Genomic DNA, 11,633 nt, shown 5'->3' with positions numbered 1-11,633 from the left:
GAAATAGGCTAGTCCTTGTTGCCCAACACCCCCCCCAACAAAAAAAGGTACGAAAATAAAGTTATGACAACCCAGTTTGAAATTCTAAAATACAACATTTGGTGGCACGGATTAGTTGAGCAGGAGTAAAGCATTTCACCCGCTTGGAGAGACGATTATAAACAGTCAATTATTTTTCGTACAATATCCAAGTGGACCCTTCCTAATACAAACGTTTGTCAAATTAAGATACTAGAGTGAAGGGTCGATGTAGACTCATGATCTTGGTGCTATGGAAGTTCAGAAATTACCTGGGGTTCCTATGCCTAAAACGCCCTGTAGCAGTCACAACAAGGCAGTCAATCATTATAGTATCGTTCTCACAAAACGGGGGGGGGGGGGGTAGTGCAGCTTTAAGCATGCAACTATATGTTGTGTCTCATTGTGAGAGAGCGAGAGTCTGCTGAATTATAAAAAGAAAAATGGGTGGCTGGGTCAGAACTCCTCTCCCTGCTCTTCAACAGTCACCTTCAAGCTGTTCTCGTTGGAGCCGTAGCCTTCACCCGACTGTACAGACTCCTGGTCCATCATCATCCCATCCTGGCTGTACTCCTCCGGAGGCTGCTTGTCGCCCTCGTGCCTGTCACCCTCGTCCCTGTCGCCCGCGTGCCTGTCACCCTCGTGCCTGTCGCCCTCGTGCCTGTCGCCCTCGTCCCTGTCGCCCTCGTGCCCGTTGCCCTCGTGCCTGTCACCCTCGTGCCTGTCGCCCTCGTGTCCGTTGCCCATGTCATCCTGGGGGCCCATGTCGTCTCGCGAGAGCATCGGCCCGTCATCCCTCCGTTCCCCACCGCCCCGTTCCCGGTCCCCACGATCTCTCTTGTGCTCCCTGTCTCGCTCGCGGTCTCCCCTGCGCCTCTCTCTGTCTCTGTCGCGGTCTTTGTCCCTGTGGCTGCGCCTACGGTCGCGGTCTCTCTCCCTGTCTCGGTCCCTGTCCCTGCCGCGCTCCTCTAAGCCCTCAGCCCCCTCCTCGCCCTCATGCTCCTCTGGCACCCTGTCGCCTGCCTTGCCAATCACCTCTGCTGGGCCTACGCTGCCCTCCTCCCCCCCATCCAGGCCCTTGCCCCTCTCTCTGTCCCTCTTCCGATCGCGGCTGCGACTGCGTCTCTTCCGGTCCCCTCGGTCTCCTCTGTCCCCTCAGTCGCGGCTCCTTTCACTGCTGCCCTCCCCCGGCCCTCCTGCGCCACGCTCCCTCTCCCTCTCCCTGCGCCTGCCGCCGCCCACACTGTTCTCCTCCCCGGGTGCGGGCATGGCCCTGTCCCCCCTGTCCCTTTCTCGCGATCGTGAGCTGCGCCGACGGCGTTCGCGGGAACGGGACCTCCGTCGCTCTCCGCGGTCCTTGTCCCGCTCACCACGTTTGCGACTGCGCTCCCTTCGCTCTCCACCACCACCACCAGCAGCACCAGGACCAGGACCAACACCAGCACCAGGACCACGTTCCTGCTCGCGATCCCTGGAGAGAGTGAATAAGAATGCCACCAATATTATTAATGGCATACATGGCACATGGTATGGTATGGTACCGATCCAACATTGAGTAGCTGCTCAAACATGTGGAGCATTTCGGAGACAAAGCAACTCACCCTCCAATGGCCCGGTCATCGTAGCGCGAGGCATCGTCTCGGCCGGAGTGCTTGATGTTGACATCAACTCCGCCCCTTCTGGTTCCACCCAGTCCACCGCCTAGTTGGAAATAGATACAATAACCACTAGCAGTGAGTAAAGGTAAATAGGGCGGAAATCACCAGCAGCCCCCAAAGCATCCCTATGGCTCAAAGATCTCATGTTCTTTTTAAATCTGGAGAAAATTAAATACAACCTAAGGGGGTCTAGTGAAAAGTTTGAAATAGTTTGGGGCCCTTTTATTGGTTACATAGCCAAGCTAAAGACACTATAGGTCAGGACAAGTGCCCATGACGTCATATGACGTTTTATCAGCCCAATGCCTGAATGCCCACGACGTGTATTAGCGTTTATTTTTTATTTATTAGCGATCTGATTTCATATTTCATCAACCGAGTCTCCCGTTGGTACAGCAGCTCCTCCAGCAGCTCAGAATGGAAAAAAGCGCCCCCTATCGTCTATCCCTGTGTAACTGCAGGTCAGTCGCTTAGATTGACCTGGGATCAGTCGATATGTAGAGGCGGAGCCAGCTGGCTCCTTGAGCTGGCAAGCTGTCTGTTCAACATGGAAGTCATCGCGGGACGGGAATCAGCCTGAAATATATATTCACAGTAGCCAATACTCAATCAATAAGCGTGATCGATTTTTGGAATGGCGATCAGGAATTGGAATGATCTTTTTGGAGAACATCTGATCTGAGGTAAGGAATCTATTTTACCAGTATTGGGATAATCAGAGTTGTATTCGCTGAGATCTCAGCGTTTGCCCTATGTGTGATGTGTCTCTGTGTGCGCGATCGCTGATGAGGAAATCAGATAATCGATTTTTCAGCTTGCAGCCCCAGCGTGCATACGTACACATATACTATCTATATTTGAAAACGATTCATAAATAGGCCGACATTTTTTATTTTTTTTTTGTATTCTAGAATATTCCAGTAAACGACTTTTATCATGGAATATTTATATTTTCCTTGAAAACGAGGGCTAAAAAAACCATCCGCTTCGACAATGTTGACTGGAAAACGAGTCATTGATAAGCGACGGGCAGATTAGACACATAGCCATAATTTAAAACATAGATTAGGCGTTTATAACGCTAACATTGAAGTGGATGGTGGGCATTCAACCGGTAAATCAAGGTTAAGCTTGGGCTCTGAAAGTGTTTTAACGACTAATAAATACATTAAAAAAAAAAAAAAAGTAAATAGGGCGGATCTGAAGCCTGTTATAGCAGTAGTAGCAGAATGTTTTTTTTTGTGTTTTCACACGAGCCAAGTATTCCTTCAGGCACCTTAGTACCTTACCAGATTGGTAATGAAATGCAGAGTATATTTTTTCCTATTCTGAAAAACAAAACTGCCAATACCAAAGTAGATAGTAGTTTCATTTATGGTAGAACGTGAAAGAGCCCTCAGAGAACGTGTGTGACGTACATGGGTACGTGGGTTGGTCATTACCATTATTACTGTATTTATGACATCATCTGAACATCAGGTTAGTATATTTAATGTGTTATGTTTTGTATGTGATGTGTGTGTGTGTGAGCATGATAGCTAATGCTGTCTCTTTTTCTCTTCCTGTCAGGTGCCGCCCGTCCCTACACTGAAGAGTGCTGATTGCCTAATGAATGACAGCTGATGGCAATCACCTCGAGAGGGACGGGTGGACAAATACCTGACAGCACACACACGTCTGGGCGCCTCATTCTGTCAATTGCCAGTGACCAGAGTGGAGTGGGGTTGCCATTGTTTACCAACTGTTGTGTGGATTGATCTTGTGTTGGCCTTTGTTTCCACTGTTGTGTGGATTGATCTTGTGTTGGCCTTATTGTCACTATTGTGTGTTCTCATGTTCACACTACTTACCTGGTAGGCATTGTATCTGTGTTGGTGTTGCTGCCAGGTAAGTGTATATATATATATATATATATATATATATATATATATATATATATATATATATATATATATATATATATATATATATATATATATATATATTGTGGCCTCTGTGCCACTTGCCACTCATGTGGAATTAGTTAATATATATATCTATGTATTGGGCCTTCTGCCTTTTTGCCTCCCCTGTGTGGAGCTATAGTGCACAGTACATATTACCACTTTGTGTGGATTCCCCACTGTGGGATTGTTATATATATATTGTTGGCCTTTAGGCCATTTTTGCCACTGTTTCCCCAAGGGAATTTTATACTGTGTTGGCCCTTGCCAACACTTGTGTTTTACCTATTATCTTGTTTGTTCTCCCTTTACCCTTCTCCCTGTTTAATTGTTTGTGGGTTGTTTTTTCCCTTTGTTATATATATTCGTACTACAAGTGGAGGTTTCAATCCCTACCACAGCTAATAAATATAATTTACTATTTGAAAGCGCATTCGTGTTTCCTACCTGCCCGGGACTGTTTTGGAAGCATCTACTGAGAGGGGCTGTTTTTTGTTTATGTGCAGCCTGCTTCAGTTTCTATTCTATGTGGTCATCAGACCTTTGTACATGACAACGTGAAAGGGCCCTCAGAGGTGTCGCGCATCGAGACTACCAGTGGAGCCTACATGCACCTCTCCCGAAATGTAACTGTGCATCAGGCAATGCAGAACCGCAAGTGCTGCAATTGGCCTACTTGCCTTGCATTTCCACATTTACCTTGCTCCCAATGTGAAGGAGGGATTATCAAAGAGGTCTTGTGGAACTGTAAATGCTGGTACGCCTGCAGCTAAAGAAGTCTAATTGAATGATCCCAAGCTCTGCTCTCTTCTTTTTTTGATCCACTTTTTTCTCCTCTTTTTCTATTTTCTCCCATCCAGATTTCACTGTGCCAATTCTCCCCTCCCCTGTCTTGAACGTTGCTCGTATATGCCCCCCACTGGCCGGTTGTAGGGAGGATAGAAGCCTTGCATCACGTGTCCCCTCCGATACACGAGGAGGCAGCCGCCAGCCTGTCACATCTTTTCACCTGCCAGCGCGGACTCTCATTGGCGAGGTGTAACGTGTGGGAGGCTCACACTACCCCCGCCATTTCCTGTCTCTGCTGTGCAGGCGTCCCCCAACCGACCTGTAGGAGTCGCTGTCCACAACGTCCAGATTACCACCCATCGACTTCCACCCGCTAACTCTGCCAACTGAGTTAGTATGACGGCCGGCCCAAGCCGGAGGCAACGCCGACAGCCGGATTCAAACCCGGTATCTCTTGCGTTGGTGACGAGCGCAATGTCCGCTGCGCCACCCAGCCGCCCTCTTTTCTTTTTTTTTATCCACATTTTCTCCAATTTTCTATTTTTCTCCCATCCCAATTTTCATATCGTCCAATTCAACCCTCCCCTGTCTTTGAATGCTGTTTCATGCCTCCCACAAGCCGGCTGCAATGTGGACTAAGTCATACATAGCACGAGTCCCCTCCGATAACAGCAGTAGCATCTTTCCACCTGCGCGGCTCGATCTTTCAGTGTCGGGGGTCTGGGCTTTGGAGGGGCCCCACCCCCGTCGCTTCCTGATTCTACTGCGCAGGCGCACCAACCGACCTGTAGGAGTCGCTGTCCACAACGCCCGATCCCCACCCTTCAGTTTCCCTCCCCCTAATACGGCCAATGTGTATTAGTGTGGACGACCAGCTAAACTGAAAGCAATGTGGAGAGCTGGGCTCGAACAGGGAGGCATTCCTGTTCGAGCCGAGTCTCCAGTATTCGTGGCGAGCGCCTTGCCCACTGCGCCACGTAGCCGCCCCCTCTGCCCTCTTTTCTTGACCCTCCAATCACAACCGTTGTTTTCCTCAAGTCAAGTTAAGAGGGCGCAGATTGGTCAATTCAGCGTGATGAGAATATAATTCATTTTCTCCAATACAGATATAACATACTTCAACATGCCAAAAATGTGCCACATTTGTTACACATGGTTTGCCAATGAAAAAAAAAAAGAGGGAAACTTCACCAAAAAACAATGCAGAATTATTTTACACATAATCTCACTCATATCCAAATCCGTTTTGCACACATCAATTTAGTTTGACAGTTATTAAGAGTAAAGGAGTTTGAATATGGCCACCAGTGATGTCATAGTGTTAACCCCTTAAGCCCGGTACGGGGCCGGAATTAATAGATCAATACAGTCTGTATTAATTAATGTTGCATTTAAAAAAAATAAAAAATTTAGCCAAGAGTAAAGACCCTAACCCTATCAAAACAGCAGTCAAAGTGTATTTTCAGCACTACGTTTGTTTACCAATGATTTTTAAGTGTTATGTATGTTATGCGAAATATGAGTTCATAAATCTCTATGGTAGAGCTATTTACATGATAAAAAAGTAACTGTATTTACAGTGGATTTCATTTACCATTTACGGTCTTTGCTGCCCTGTTACGGGCTCCTGGTGGTACTAAATCCAGATTGAAGTCTGCCATTGGAAAGAGGAGATTTGGCCAGATCCATAGATGAATAAATTCCCTGAGGTCCATAGATGTCCCTAGATACCTATGAACATGCAAATGGGCCTTGTAGAAGTGGAGCAATCTTCCATTTACTTGGGTATGTACTACTTTTAGGCGAATTTTTTGAAAATATGGCTGGGGCTTAAGAGGTTAATTACAGCTGAATGAAATGATGTAGATGAAAAATAGCAATACCATGTCTTATAGGTAGGGGTGTAACGATGCATCGATTCTAATGTGATGATTCAACTGCATCGATTTCAAAATGTTAGAATAGATTATAATCTAAATAAAACAAACATATAAACAAACATGACAACACACGATAAGATATACAAGCATTAATTACAGTGCATATCCAATGAAATTACCATTTAGTCAAATGTCTTATACAGGATATACCCCTAATACCTGTTATCTAAAAACCTACACACATATGCTCTAGCTCGTACCCCCCCCCCCTCCCGGACCCCCCATTGGATAATCCAACCATTATAACTTGTTCCTAACCAGACACTACCATTATATGCTAGCTTTTATTCTCTCCACCACTTCTAACCACATAGTCATTTTGGATTCATTGAGACCCAAAATTCTTGCTGTAGATATTTCTTGATAAATCACATTGAGATATGTAAGAGTCCAGACCTTCCGGCACATTTTTTCCGGTTGAAACCATCGTGATGCTATCAGCTTTTTAGCCACTGTGATACCGGATAAAACCAATCTCTTTAGCTGTGGAGGTACTGCATGTTCATTCAGCAGTAATACAGAGGGGTGTACAGGTATATCCAGATCCAAGAGATTTGATAATTGCTGGGTCACTTCTTTCCAAAATATCTTAACTGGTGGGCAGTCCCAGTACATGTGCATAAATGTCCCTTCGTCCCCATTTGTACATAGGGAGCATTTGGAGTCTTGTTTAAGACCCATTTTGTTCAGTCTTATAGGAGTTAAGTATGTCCTGTGAATATAGTTAAGATTGATTTGTTGATGGTACGGGTTCCTTGATGCAAGTCGTACATTTACCCAGGCCTCTTGCCAGTCAAAGTCTGTCTCCAGGTCTGGTATATCCCTCCTCCAGACAGAGTCTAGATGGAGGGTTTCATACGAGGCCGTTAGTAATTGATGATAAAAATCTGAAACAAAACCTCTCGATGTCTCTCTTTCATAGAAAAATTTGTGGTATCTGTGGTGTACAATTGGTATCTTTAATGAAACACTGTGAGCTTTCAAACATGCCAATAACTGTGCGTAATAATAGAATGTGGACTTGGTGAGATTACATTTTTTGCGTATTTCATTGAAACTACAAAAACCCTGTTTGTTGAAAACCCAGCCACATTTGTGTATTCAAAAATTTTTGGGGAATTAACTGATGGAAAATTAATCGAATCTTGGTCAAATGAAGAGATTTCATGGTCCATGATAGATTTTTTTAATCGAATCTAATCGTTGTGAGGTCGAATCGTTACACCCCTAATTCTAAACCCACTGCCTTATCAGAGAAAAATGTATATTAGGCTTTGTTCACGGGACCACAGCTGCATGGACCACAGATGAAGCTAGGAGTGATCTATCAATATTCCATACATTTTCCTGTAGCTGCAGCAGATCCAGGTCTATAGGACTCCTACAAAACCTCTCCAAGAGATAGTCTGTTACTACTGCAGAGAAAAACGCCTCACCCAGCCGGCGGGGATGCCACCCCTTGACGGTGCGGCCACGCTCCACGTCCACAAGCACTCTCCTGCTGTCAATCTTCTTCCCATCTGCATGATTGTAGGCAGCTGGAGAAGGAGGGGGTGGGGAAGAGAGGGGGCAGACACGGAGGTAGGGGAGGGGGGTAAGTATGGAGTACGGCTGTATCACTGTGGCCAAGGAGACAAAAAAAAGTACATGGTTATACTGACCAGGAGCAGGTGAGGCCGAGAGGGCTGCTCTCTGGGTAAAAGCCTGTGGGTATTGTAGCTGACCTCCTTCCACCACACCCATATACTGTACATCGGTCCTGTAGAAGTCCACATACACCTACGGTATGTTGTGAATATAGCCAAAATAATTTTTGTGATGTCAAGAGAGCTTCAGGATATTTAACTTTTAAATGAGGACATATTATGGGAAATTGATTTGACGCCTAGTCTTTGTATGGAAATAACAGTCTGTTATGTAGGTACTGGGGAGGGAGGGGAATGGGGATGACATACTCCTTGACTAGGGTTTGAAGTCTAGGGCTGTTACAATTACAATATTTTGGGCTTCATTCTTCTCGCACACAAGTTTTAATGCAACAGGTAGCTCTTACAGGCACATTTATTTTTTTACAGGGTAATAAAAAAAGATTTAAATACACTGCATACCTTGTTATTTTTGCTATTGGATATTGGATATTGCTATTGGATATAGGTAGCCAGGAAATAAACAATTTGGTGTGTGCAGATTAAGTAGAATACTATTCCCATCTAGTTTATAAATATTTAAACGGTAATAGTATGAAAGGCAATTGCGATAGCTCTTTCATGATATTGATAATACAAACCAAATTACACCTTAGCCATCATGTCTCAGTCGTACCCCAATTTATTTGCTTTAGCAAGGTTAGGCTTAAACACACGGGTAGCCACACAGTATAGTAAACGGATCATTTTCATGTCGTGTTCAGAGGCAGTTTTAACGTTCATCTTACAGTTATCCTAAGAATAGCTCCTAACTGGATGCAAACTTAGAAGCTGCCAACGTAAGCCAAAGGTTTCAAAGAAACAAATAAGTTGTCAGTTAACCGATATAATGCTGGACTTCATCACAAGATATTATGTGCTTGGTAAAATAATGAATAGTCTTAAGTATCATGATGTTCCTTTAAATTAAACGGCACACCTTTGCATGCCAGTTTGCTGCAGGCGTGGGGCTGGAGCATCATGACATTGACAACCAAAGACATGTTCAGGTTCCTGTGGCAAACTGGCAGGGTTTGCCTCAGGTGAAAATCCAACTCACTGTTCTGCTACTTCAAGACCTACCAGCTTCATGTTCTCTACGACAGTTAATCATTTAGTTCAGATCTGTTGGAAAGAGTAGTTTTGGGGATGGTGAAACCTACTGTCATTCTTCTAAAGGCTCTAAGGTGCTGACTACCAGCCAATTTAAAAAGGGACACCAAAAAACTATGCAGATTTATTTTGCATATAATCACACATTAATTTAGTTCCGACAGTTATTGAGTAAATTAATTTCTATATGGCCACCAGTGATGTCATTGGAGACATTGAATCAGTCCGTTGTACAGCACAATGAAATGTAGATGAAAAAAATGGCAATATCTCGTCTTATAGGGACTGCTACCTTATTTTGTTCAGCTGGAATGTCAATGAAATAACATCGGCAATGACATCACTGGTGGCCATATTTAAACAAATTTACTCGCAATAACTCGCAACTAAATTAGTGTACAAAAGAGTTTTTCGACGCGTGCAAGATTATGTGCAAAAGTCAGCACTGCTTTTTGGTGAAGTGCCTCTTTAAGTACTTCAATAAAGCTTCATTGGGGATCCCTGAACCGCAGGGGGCACTCACAACCCCTTAAAGACACATTACTGTGACGGCCACGCAACAAACACGTTTCAACCACACCACATTCTTAGTGTAAAATTGCCTTTAATCCCAAACAATATTATAGATTCTAATGACTTAATTTATAAACATGATTGCCAAGTATAACATTGTTTAGGTCCAATATGGCATGGCATAATATGTTGTGTAGTACTTTTAAGTACTACGGTTAATCAACGGTGCAAATTGTTCGTTGCGAGAACATGTCGAGAAATACCCAGTTTGCCTAGAGATGGGGTGGAACTTCAGTCTCTTCATACCCTACGGAAATAAAAGTTTGCTTAATAGTGAGGCACTTCACATTACACTTTAAACCATACAAAAATGGTCACAAATGGCTCTGTAAATGTAATGCAGCTTGGTGAGGTCTTTTGACGAGTAATAAATGTGACCTATAAGTTATAACCCACCAGAAATTAGCTGCAAGTCATCAGTTATAAAATAAAACGGTAGCTATGAACCGTCAACAGTAGCTCAGCATTTCACTTAAACAAATTAAAACTTCTTGCAGAGAAGAACCTTGAGGCAGCAAAACCAAATCACCTCACTTACCACAGAACGTCATACAACCTGCATTGCATCAGGTGAATTCTCTACCAAAAGCGACGTGAGCTGCATGGCAAACTATGCTTTGGTGACAGAGAACCTCGTTATTATATTCAGATTTTACTGATATTGTCAGAATACAGGGTCTGCTAAGGCAATTTATACCAGCATATGTTCCATAAGAATAAAGTATAAGTGTGAAGGTGTTGGACGAGGGTGAAAGTCATTGTTAAGACGTCGAGTTTCTCTCATGGCTTAGCTTTGGGAACCGTTGGATTGCATTTCCACTTTAAACTACCTTACCACCACCTGGACTTGAGCTCAACGTGCTGCGACGAACCACGGACAAAGGGGGGGGGGGACTCCCATCTCTGGCATGCGTTTACAACTCTAGGTTCTAACTCAAAATACACCCCTGTTATCCTACAGATCAGTCTTGGGGTCCATCTTTTTATGACCGAAGAACTCTGCGAGATCCTGATGAACCATCCTGGCTGCTACACTGGTCTGCTGTGGTTGACGATCCCAATGGGGCGGGCCTTACAGTGCCCTCATTCTTTATGTCCAAGAAGAGGGACTTACGCCAAACCTCTTCACGCAAACGTACAAAGGTCTGAGGGCCTTACCAAAACCCCTCACTCAACCTGAGGGCCTTACCAAAAACCCTCACTCAATAATATGAGGGCCTTACCAAAACCCCCTCAATATCACAGCAAAGACAGAATGCACATACTATCACGGCACCTCACAAAAGTATGGTACATGGGGGGCCTTACCAGAACCCCTCAATTTCCTGGATTTACTTAACGTGAACCATTCCCTTAAATAGTAGGGCCTTACCAGAGCCCCTCCATTTCCTGGATTTACTTAACATGAACCATTCCATTCATAGGGCCTTATCAATACCCCCAGTCTTAGCTTATCTCATCGTTTTAAACATGAATGAACAAACTAACCTAAGTGGAAATGGAACGTTCCTCACAGGAGTTGCCTTACCACAACCCCCCAAACAACTCTCACATAGGGCCGGTACATACTGACCTACTGTGTGGTCAGACGTTTCTTGAAAAAAGAACTTGCTTTTCAAATAGGACTTGACTATCCGGTTTCGCATGCTGTAATGTGTTGCCTTATTTCTCAAACCTTCCAATGTCTGTATACATTCATGTCCTGAGCTATGTGAGTGGGATTTCTGTATAGCCTCATCTTACTACTCGTTTCTGCATTGTGCTGCATTACCCAGATTACTAACCATTAGTTATGTAGTGGATGCGTCAGTGTATGAGTAGCCTATGTCTTGGTTTTATAAAAGAGTCCCCTCATCTGCCTATTCTATTAAAGCCAGCTCAGTGTGCAATACACATCCGTCTAATGTGCCAACA

At 44.3% G+C, this 11,633-nt stretch overlaps 1 pseudogene across 1 annotated transcript in view; it reads right to left on the bottom strand.

Moving 5' to 3' along the window:
• Nucleotides 1–286: 286 nt before the first annotated feature.
• The window catches only part of LOC311240541, a 30,286-nt pseudogene continuing 18,939 nt past the window's right edge, over nucleotides 287–11,633 (bottom strand). The window contains exons 6-8 of the transcript in view: nucleotides 7,785–7,886; nucleotides 1,620–1,719; nucleotides 287–1,489 (exon numbers count right to left, since the gene is read on the bottom strand). The product of the transcript in view is annotated as an uncharacterized misc_RNA (transcript). The remainder of the gene's footprint in view (nucleotides 1,490–1,619; nucleotides 1,720–7,784; nucleotides 7,887–11,633) is intronic.

This window comes from Notolepis coatsorum, assembly GCF_963971535.1.
Source record: "Notolepis coatsorum genome assembly, chromosome: 14".
NCBI classification, from domain to species: Eukaryota; Metazoa; Chordata; class Actinopteri; order Aulopiformes; family Paralepididae; genus Notolepis; species Notolepis coatsorum.
This window is presented reverse-complemented; position numbering and strand designations above follow the sequence as displayed.